This window comes from Lotus japonicus, chromosome 6 (genome assembly GCF_012489685.1).
Source record: "Lotus japonicus ecotype B-129 chromosome 6, LjGifu_v1.2".
NCBI lineage: Eukaryota > Viridiplantae > Streptophyta > Magnoliopsida > Fabales > Fabaceae > Lotus > Lotus japonicus.
Genome location: NC_080046.1, coordinates 51,322,912 through 51,333,764, shown reverse-complemented (window position 1 = coordinate 51,333,764; position 10,853 = coordinate 51,322,912). Strand labels below are relative to the sequence as shown.

The 10,853-nt window shown below is 35.5% G+C and overlaps 1 long non-coding RNA gene across 5 annotated transcripts; it reads left to right on the top strand.

The window, feature by feature from the left end:
• The first annotated feature begins 1,060 nt into the window (after positions 1 to 1,060).
• Positions 1,061 to 9,211, top strand: LOC130722280 (uncharacterized). Of its 5 annotated transcripts, none has more exons than XR_009013854.1 (7): positions 1,061 to 1,565; positions 1,899 to 2,834; positions 3,047 to 3,092; positions 3,571 to 3,636; positions 5,284 to 5,361; positions 7,824 to 7,947; positions 8,702 to 9,211. It is a non-coding gene; the product is annotated as an uncharacterized LOC130722280 (long non-coding RNA). The 5 variants fall into 5 exon arrangements; XR_009013852.1 differs by lacking the exon at positions 5,284 to 5,361 and having other exon boundaries at positions 1,062 to 1,343; positions 1,502 to 1,565; positions 3,571 to 3,754; XR_009013851.1 differs by lacking the exon at positions 5,284 to 5,361 and having other exon boundaries at positions 1,067 to 1,565; positions 1,899 to 1,998; positions 2,703 to 2,834; positions 3,571 to 3,754.
• Positions 9,212 to 10,853: the final 1,642 nt, after the last annotated feature.

Below are 10,853 nucleotides of genomic sequence, written 5' to 3'. Positions count from 1 at the left end.
CTTTTAGCGGGTAAAGTTGCACCAATTAGAGAAGGCCACGTCATGAACATGAGGTTCTGTGTGGTTTCTAGTCAGTAAAGAAACATTTTAGAAAAAGAAAGAGAACTGTGGATATAAAGGGCAGAGAAAGTAGGAGAAAGGATACTTTGATACTTATCTCAATTTTTTGGATTTAAAAAGGAAACAAAAAATCAGTTACAACTAATAACTGGTTGGTTCAAGCGGTACATTCTTAATTTCCCTTAAGCAATGTCACAGATTGAGTTTTGTGAATGAAAAAATCACTATTGGAAGAGTTAGTTTCATCATCGGTGGATATTCTCAACTCGAATAGAATTGTCGATGATAGAAAAATAAAAATAAAATAATGAGTTGCAAATTGCAAGGTAATGAATTGCATATTAAGGAAGGTCTTTTTCAAGTTTATCATGTTATGATTTTATGAAGACGACAAGATTGATAGTGGTTGTAGTTGTTCATTGAGAAATATTTACCCACTTGATCACTTTCCTATTGAAAGCATAGATTATTTATCAGAATCATTGTCAAATTTTCTGAATTTAATCTTATTTAGGACGGTGATCACTCATAGCCGTCAAGATTGCGTCGGATTTATGTCCTTTTTGGTTGGCTCTCTTATCTTCTACAAATATGCAACAAGGATTCTATTTTTTTGTTTTCTTACTTTTTCATTTTTTTTTTCAGCAGCAGCAGCTTTTCTTAGTATATTTGTCCTCCCTTCTAAACTTTATTGTATTTTAGCTTTTTAGGTTAGTATTTACAAAATTATTTTTAAGTTATAAGAAATTTATATTAATTGATTCTAATTAATAATGAACTCAAATGCTTATAAAAAAAGTAAGTGACTTAATATTAAATTATTTGGAAAAATAAACTTTCCATAAAATTTAGTTCAAAATCTTCTACCCTTAATTACAAAATCCCGGTTACTGTTCATGGGACAATTTTTTTTTGGAGTAACTAATCTTTACTTTTACATAGATTGGGCTTGGACCTGAATCAATATTTGGCCCAAACCCTCACATATCATCAGCCTGAGCTTGACGTCGTCCTTTTGGCTTTGCTATTGCTTCCCAGTTCCCACTGCTGCTGTTCATTTTCCTCATCCTACTCTCATAGCTTCGCTCAGATTGTTGCGTCACTGGCATCATGGTTTCCTACAGATGGCATAGGTGTGACGTCGTTTCCTTGGCATCATCAAAGGTTTTGTGCTTACACATTGGCAATACTTCCGTCATCACGCCGCCGCTGGCTTTGGCTTTCTTCCTCCACAATTGCATATTCTCCTCGATTGCTGGCCTATGGATTCCTTCTCTGGCCAGGTAGATTGTGACGTTTTTTCCGACAGATGCTAGCAAGGATTCGTGAAGAAAGGGTTTGGTCTGTATATGCAATCAGCAATTGCGTTGGTTGATACTCCCCAAGGCTCTTGTCATCTTCCCTCATGCTGCCATTAACAGCTGTTTAGTTTGCTTTACAGATGGATTCGGACTCCAATTTTAAGTTCAATTCAACTTATTTTGAAGGCAGACTCCTACTATCCTGTAAGCAATAATTTTCTCCTATAAATTCACCATCCACCAAGTTTATTTTCTTTTCGTGTGCTTGCTTCTGTTCTTTCATCTCTGTATCTGTTTTTGGTTATAGTGTTTCTTTCAACCAGTTTTGTTGATCTATTGAGGGTTAATTTGTTGATTTGTTCAGTGCTAGCTTGTGTTCATTTTGGTGTTCTTGCACAGAGCAATTTTTCTTTGCTTATCTCCTCTTTCGTCTAGATAATTGTTGGTTGTTGTTACTTATGGCTTTAAATTATTTTAATTTTACCCCACTTTATATTCCTTTTATGGCTTCACCGTTTCTCTTCTTCGCGTTTGCAGGAAACAAGAACCCTAAACCTCTGTGTCCACAGCTTCTGGATTGTTCTAACTCTAGAATTTCGTTGTAGATATTCTTATTCCAAATTTCAATTGCAAGCTGGTATGATATCTCCTTGCTGTGATTTATTCAATTGGTCTATTACTGTGATGATTTGTTTAGGTGCCCTGTTTTCATCCTTTTACTTCAATCCGGTGTTATCTTTTCTTGCACAAAATTCTGAATTGAATCTCCAGTAACTTCTGTTTGTGTACTTCTTTTATATTGCTGTCCTTTTGTCCATCATCTGATCTTAGTCCTTTGTTTTAATATGTTATAGTCACCCCTTTCTTCGTCTAATGTTTGAACCTGTTTATTTTCTGTATACCAATCACAAATTTATTAGTTTATTTCAATTATCTATGTATTGAACTTTGATGCATTAGCTTGACATCATTCCTTGTATTAGTAGTTTAAAGTGTAGCAATTTTTTGATTTATAGGGACTGAAAATTGCTGTACCTTTCTTCTGAGTATCCCTTAGTTACAAGTTAATCAAAATATATGGGATATCTTGATTGGGACTGGGAACTTCTGTACTTATTATTTATAGTATGTATCTCCATGTAGTTAGTGCTTGAATGTTGAATAAATATGAATATTCTAACCCATGTACAAGCACGAGTTTCATTTACGAATCATCCTTTTCATATCCATTTTCTGGGGTAAAGCTGCACGGAGAAGCTCCATCCTAACCATCAATCTGGTTTGGGTGCTCTAGGAGCTATACCCTAAACTGGAACGCAAGCTTTAACATCTGCTTTACAGGCTGTTTGATCTACTACTAGATTAAAAAAATTCCAGCTACTGAAGGTGCTTTCCAGTTGTTTGATAAGCTTCAAGATCTTGCTCGATTCCCTATGGTTATTTGCTTTTTCTGGTATCTTCATCCTTATGCAGGTATGTGCTTATAAATTGCCCCTTTGACTGTGTGGTTTCTCATCCTTGGGTTCTTCATTCAGTTCCATTAGCAGTTTTGCTTTCTCATGTTTTGAGTTTCTCCTTGGTTCTTCATCCAGTGCTCTATCCCATTCTTCTTTTCTCTCTTTCAAAGAGATAAAAAGTACCATATTACCTTAATTTGCTATTTGTATTTTGGTATGTTAATGCAGTGATGATCAAGTGGGTGATTCAAATGCTTGGGAAGAGAGCATTGGGGTATAAGTCTAACTCAACTTGGGTCTAGAAAAATGCTTTAACACATTGTCACTCTTTTAGTGGATGATTAACACATTGTTGTATGAACTTGAGGTTGAGCCCTTCATGTTGATTCTGAAGATTTTGGTCTGTTTCTGTTATTTATTTTCATATTGTAATTACTGAAATGAAACTTTCTATAACTTTTTCACTTCATAAGCTGAAGCATATGTGTTCTTTATCTGTGCTATGACTTTTTTTTTTTCATGATCCTAGAAGTTTTTCAAATAAGTTAATGAAATTCAGTTTTTTTCATACCTGATAAGTGTGTGAAAAAATATAGTTTGAATAATTATTACTGTTTCTGAGAACTTGAAGAGCTTAAATAGTTTAGTGCAATGCCTGCTCATGCTCCTTTGGTATACTTGCAATTTGATTACTTGTGAGTTGTGACCTTTTTATGTTATTAAACTCTGAATCTTGATTCATTTAATTCCAGATATATACTGATTCTGAAGATGCCAATATTCCATCTGTTCTGAATTATGAGGGAACTGTCATTGGGGTACTCCTCTCATCAAGCTATTTAAAGCAACTGAAGATTCATACTTCTAACTATTGCAAACCTACTGCCTTATTAACTGAGAATGCGTTGAGATATGTTTTTTGCTTCATCACTCTTTGTAAGGCCCAAGTTTTTAAGCTTATGCTAAGTGAATAAATTTCTTATTCACGATTAGGGTTGATGTAATGTGAAGGGAAACCTGAACAAAAGTTCATTAAATGAAATATATTTATGAAGGAGAAAGTTCAGGAAAAGTTCAAGGATTGCATTATGATCGATAAAAGTTATAGCACGATCGTTATACGCTTAACCTAGGTCAGAAACCCTAGTATATAGCTAATTTTCACTTTTAGGCACGATGGAAGTTAATTCCAAAAATCTTCAGAGAAATGTTAGAACTTCTCTTTTTCCATATATTTCAATCGTTTCGAGGCGAAACTCTAGGATCTACGAACGTCCGATTCCAATCATCGGAAGTTTGCCGAAACCGAATCCCTGGTATTTCAAAACCCTAGAATCACCCGACTATGGGGATTTTATCTATTCAGAGCTTCAAATGAATATTCTACACGCGTACACCCATTTCTCTTGATGATTTCAATCTTTCTTCAGAAGGAAGTTTTCTATTCCGACATTCGATGCAAAAAGCAACTTATCGGGTAAAATAGTTTTATACCGACTATGCTTTAGTTGCCAAAAATACAAGGAGACATCTTTATAGTTTTGGAATTCTTTTGCCAAAACATATCTATTAATTCATGGAGAACGACGCCGGAAAAATCAGATTCGCGAAACTTTCATTTTCCCGCGAATTTCCAACCTTTATATATAGCAAAGAAAGGAAGAAAAACACAAATTTTCCTCCATTTTCTCTCCCAAAACCGCGGCCAAGAACAAGGAAGAAGGAAGAAGAGTTTTTCTTCATCGTTTGCTTGATCGTCGATCAATCAGTTGCTACTTCAAGGCTTCGAGGTATAGTCGCTAATCCTTACCTCCGATCGCTTTTTCCATAGCTTTTCTGTAGAGTTTTCTGAGCTGATAGTTTATGGGTTTTTGCAAAACTATCCTGAAAATTTCATTTCTGATTCTAAACCTCTTCCTTATGCGTCCAAGATCACTTCTGCCGGGTTAGATTTTCCGTTATGTCGCCGGAATTCCGCCGGAATCAATTTGAGCCTAAAATACCCATTTTTGGAGTTTTTGAAGTAAAGCTTCAACCTTTAGGCTGAAAACTATCGCCTTAGCTTAGTGCTAGTAGGATTAGTTGTCATAAACGTCGTTGGTGACGTCCCTGTCAAATTTTATTTTTGGGATTTCAGTTTTGAAAATCCTAAGTTAAAAATCATGACCAAAATACCCCTGCGATAGTTTTTGATCCGATAATTTTTTCCGAGTTCAGAATACCCTTAGTTACGGCTAATGATAGCATAGGAACCAAGTTTGATCGAAGAAAAATCGAGCCCCATAATTGTGAAAAGTGGCCGAGCCCTATAGGGGAGGAGGAGGAAAATTCCTTTTTCGAAAACTTGTCCTTTCGCGCTAGATTATCGTACCTCGGAGTATGTACTACTTCGAGTAACCCTAGTGTCTATTGTTTGCTGAATTTCCGATAGATTCTGATAGTATTTCTGTGGTTTTGCTCTAAAGGTGATTTTGAGGAATTCCCAGAGGAGCAAGCCTTTGATTGTGAACAAGTGTTAGGAGATCGTCCTGGAGAATCTGCAGGTGAGGGCTTCTCACTGAATCTCTAGTTAATGCTTAGGGTCGATGTTTTCGACATTGTTTACTGTTTATGCACTGGAATGTGTGTGATTGGAAAATGTTTTCTGAGGCTTCGGCTGACAATGTAGATGATTCATCTACTGAATGTTTTTGAGATTGACTTACATGCTATGTGCTATGTGGGTAATCTAGGATGTGTGGTGCATGCTTTATATGCTAAGTGCTAAGTGTTTATAATGAGATTTATTGATATATGACATGTTGTTGATTGTGATGATTTAAATATGCTTTGCACTGGAATCTGAGATTCTGAATGGTGAGGATAGCGGGCAGGTCATGCCGATTTTATTTTGAGAGTTTTGGAGGAAGCTTGATAGGACGAATGAGATTCGGGCCTTGTTATGATGTTTATGGATCGAGACATTCTCTGGAGTCATTTGGGGATTTGGAGATCTCGAGAACTTATAGGATTTGCGATAAGACTAAAAGGATATTATTTTGAAAAGAAAACTCATAAGACATTAAACAACCTCTAAATCTTTAAGTAATGGCGTTAACCTCGAAAGGAAGCTTTGGATGCAAATCTTAGTTGTGGAAAGCGAGAAGTGTCGTCGGATCCCAAGTGATGAGAATGTTAAGAAGTTGTGAGTATGTTGATACTCCTGTGCTCTGGGAGCAGTTGGTTTAGCCATCTAAGGGATGAGCCGAGAAGCTTCACTGAGGCGTGAGACCTTGTGAATGCGGGATACTCCACTGAGGCGTGAGACCTTGTGGAAAGCATGGATCTTCACTGAGGCGTGAGACCTCGTGAACAGCATGGAGCTTCACTGAGGCGTGAGACCTTGTGATGAGCATGAAACTTCACTGAAGCGTGAGACTTCGTGCAAGTGTGTAAATTCACTGAGGCGTGAGACCTTGTGAAAGCATAAAACTTCACTGAAGCGTGAGACTTTGTGAATGTGTGAGACTCCACTGAAGCGTGAGACTTCGTGAGAGCATTGATGACTCGAAGAGTTATCGTGAGTGGTTGCACTCATTTTATGATTATTGTATTTTGTCGCAGAATCGACTTTTACCTTAGGGTAAGCTTTTAGAGACATTAATTTACCTAGAACACGTGGCGACGTGTCGAGTGAGGTCGGAGACGTTGTTTGGCTAATCACATTGCATTCATGCACACATAGGAGGTTAATACACGGCGTGATTACCGGACCTCGGTGGATTCCAAAATGGTCATAAGACCCGGATTTCCGCGTAAGAGCGCTGTTAGGTGACTCTTAGTAGTTGATCTGACTACCTTGTGGTGTAAGAGGCACGCGGGCCGAAATGGTCCCACCGTGGCTGGTGTTAGGGCTGATCTGTTTGATGTCCATCACGTTCCGGATTGCATATTGGTTGACTGGGTTAACCTGCATATCATTTCATGCGACATGCATACTGACTTAGTTGATGAGTGTGTTGATACTTGTTAGTTCTACTTGAGGCATGTTAACTGTGTTTTACTGTCGTTATATTCTTTGTGGAATAATGCAACCCTAGGATGTTATCCCTAGTTATAAGCCTAAGTGGCTAATCTTTTAATGGTATCTATTGGTGGTATTATTTATATAATTCTTTGGAGTTGACCCTCGCGTCTTCTGTGTGTGCTTTGGCGAACAAACGCCCTTTGTCAGATGTCTTTGGCGGGCTGATTCATGATGGTTCATCCTTCGGGAGGAACTAGGGTTGAGATGCGGGAACTGGAGCGTATCGCGGTTGCGAGAGGAGGACGGATGGTGTATGTAGACTAGGTCGTTCTGGATTTCGAATTCGGACGACGATCATGCTAGCATGTAGGATTGAGTGTTAGTGTGAGCTCCTCGAGATGAGATTAGTGTAGGAGTAGAGTCCTAGCTCTGAACATCATTTGTTCCTTTGGGAACATGGTAGTTTCCCACCTATAGCTTTTTGTGTGGTTTCTTTACGGGAATCACAGAGAGTTGGTTGGACTTAGGAGGTCTTGTTTTAGGCCATCTGGGCTGACTTATTCTCAGTTTTGAGGGATGGTGTTGCGGACACTTCACCTTTTTATTTGGTTTGTACATATTGCCTACGGGCGTTACAGTTTTCTTTCCGTCACTGGAGGTTACTCGTGACGAGGTTGCTACTTACAGCGGGGGCTGTTTATATATTGTATATTAGTTTTATTACTTTTCGCATTTGGGTTTTATTTAATTCAGTCTTGTCTTAGTTATTAAAAAAAAAATATATTCACGTTTTTTTTCCGCATTAAGTTTATTTTAGTTACTAAAGTGACGCCACCGAAATCGGGGTGTTACACTCTTATTCTTTTGAATGTGCTTTCATGTAGGCATGTCTATATGTCATCTAATACTATCCAATATGTTTAATGCTGGTGTCATTCTGTTGCTTTTATTATAAATTGTTCCATTTATAATGCTGACTATTAGTAAATTTTCTGACAGTGAACTAAATACGAATGAAGCTTCCATATCCAATCAACTTATAAGATTAAAGAAGCTATGAAAGGTGAAAGAACAATCCCTACTCCATCAGAGAGAGCCTACAGAAAATTAGAGCACTGCAAGGGTAATTCTTTATTTCCTTTATCTTTTCATTTTTTCATTACTTTCAATATGCATTTGTGTTATGCAAAATAAAGATATCAGTTGTTCTTTATTGATTGTTCCAGGTTTTTCTTTTTCTCTATTTATTGTGTTGGTATCTATTAGTTTCTTTTGTGTTTTAAGTCAAAAACACTTCAACTCATGTTTTCTCCTTATTTGCTCATAAGAAACAGTTTCTATTTAGTGCAGATACTATAATGCAAATTCCACTAAAGTCCAACCAGTACAGAACCTTTTTAGATAAACATTGCATTGCTTTAAGCAGGTTAAGTGGGAATGCCTTCACTATTGCAGTAATTAAATGACTTACTGAAGTAATTTCTTAATACAGATAGTTTAAAATACCTAAACTGATGAGATGTCACTTATTGGTTGACTTTTGAAGGGGTAAGGGGTGGTTCTAATTTCATTCACTCACTTCTCCATTGAATTATGGAATCAATATGTTTCTGCCATATGTTTGTTTATTATGTGTTGGTCTCAGGTATTCTGGTATGTCGTATAGCAATAAGATGATCATGTCATCTCTCACAAGTGACAAAGATTTTCATGTTACTTTAGTCATTTACATCCTGAATAACAACTACCTTATGCCAGAACAAGAAGTTTATATTTTTTTGGGTACATATAATGAGTTTTAAGAGCAAATAATTGAATTTAATTAATAGAGCTTTTGTTTCCCATTTCTGAGATTGTTTGTTTATTTTTCCCTTCAGGTATGAGGCTTCAAAGGTCCACAAGTGCCTCCCGGTATGATGCATATGATGCATCTCTGCCATAATATTAAGTGTTTGAATTTAAACTTGATGATTGGTCTATCTTGACTTGATGGTTTGGTCTATGTATTGTCTTTTGATAAGTCACCTTTGAATTTCTGGGTTTCCTATAGTCTGTTGAAAAATATTTAGAATAGCTACCCGAGTGTAGAAGTAGAACAAGTTCTAAAACATCTATCTCCGTTGTGAGTGAACATCTATCTCACCGGCCTCCTTCAATTGACATTATCTTAACAAATGGCCTTACACAAGAATGACATTTGATTTGGGATTGCAAGAGGGTATGTCAATGCATGATTGTCGTTGGATGGTATCAATTTTACAGAGCCAAACACTTTCATCTGACAGATCAGCTGCAGTTCTTTAAACGTTCAGTTATCACACCCCTTATGTTTTTGCATCTATTTCTATTTGATGCATATTTTAATATCATTTTTGGCATTATTCTTATTCTGGTATAGCTCTTTATTTTAGACATTTAACAATGTATACTTAGTCGGTTCCTCATATAAAATTCAAGTAGTTATAAAACCAGATAAAATTACATATTAAGGGCCCGTGCATCGCACGAGTCTTAATCCTAGTTTTTATTTAAAGGTAAAGACTTCATTTAAGAAAAAAAATGATACAAAATGGAGGGTGAATGAAACTTTTTCCCAACATACTTGCTCCTTTTAAATATAAGTGGTCATGGAATAACATACTTGCATCAGAAGTTAAATCTTGACATGTGCATACCATATATGTTAAATGGTAAAGAAAGAAGGGTTTTTTTTTTAAAAAAAAAAGAATGTTTTTTTTAAATGGTAAAGAAAGAAGGTTAAATGGTAAAGAAAGAAGACCAAGATACGTTCAAAAAAGAAGACCAAGATATTATTATAAACTTTGATGTAATGTTTATCTGGTGACTGAAGAATGTTGGTGTAGTAAATTAATAGGCTTAATTCATTTAAAAAAAAAAGGTTTAATTGCATTCGATCTTTTATGTATTGTAATTATGTAATTTGACTCTCTAATATTTAAAAGATTTATTTTTGAATTTTAATTTGTATGAAATTTATATTAATTGATTCTAATTAGTAATAATGAACTCAAATGCTTATAAAAAAAAGTAAGTGACTTAATATTAAATTATTTGGAAAAATAAACTTTCCATAAAATTTAGTTCAAATTTTTTATTTAAAGGTAAAGACTTCATTTAAGAAAAAAAATGATACAAAATGGAGGGTGAATGAAACTTTTTCCCAACATACTTGCTCCTTTTAAATATAAGTGGTCATGGAATAACATACTTGCATCAGAAGTTAAATCATGACAATCTGCATATCGGATATGTTAAATGGTAAAGAAAGAAGACAAAGATATTATTATAAACTTTGATGTAATGTTTGTCTGGTGACCGAAGAATGTTGGTGTAGTAAATTAATAGGTTTAATTCATTTCAAAAAAAAAGGTTTAATTGCATTCGATCTTTTATGTATTGTAATTATGTAACTTGACTCTCTAATATTTAAAAGATTTATTTTTGAATTTTAATTTGTAAAAATTTAGTCCATTCGTCAGAGTTTTATGTGATTGTTAACAGAAATTGTTGGCTACATTACACATAAGTGTCATGTTAATATTTTTTAATAAAATATATGTTACTCAAATTAATTTTATTTAATTTTTTAATTATTTTTTAAAAAAAAACTCACCTGAATCATACATGATATCTTCTCTTCCCCTTCATCTCCGTTACCTAAACATAATCCCTAGCAGCTTTACCTCCTCCACCACCATCTTCCGGTGTTGAAGACTTCACTTCCACCACCCACTCTGAACCCGACACCGCCACCAACAAAAATCAGTTTATATCCAAGTCGAGCCCAAAATTAACCCAAAGGCCAAGATTGATAATATTATGGGCTGTGTATAAATTTGTGTTGGCCACATGCAAGGTCATTTGTAGTCGTTCTATAATGCTTATAATATTAATAACGCCAAGCTGACAAATAAGACTTTGACTTCGCCATTATTTTTGCACTATATATTGTCGAAACTAACAAAAGTTCTAGCAAATTAATTCAGGCATGGATCCCCAGCACAAGAC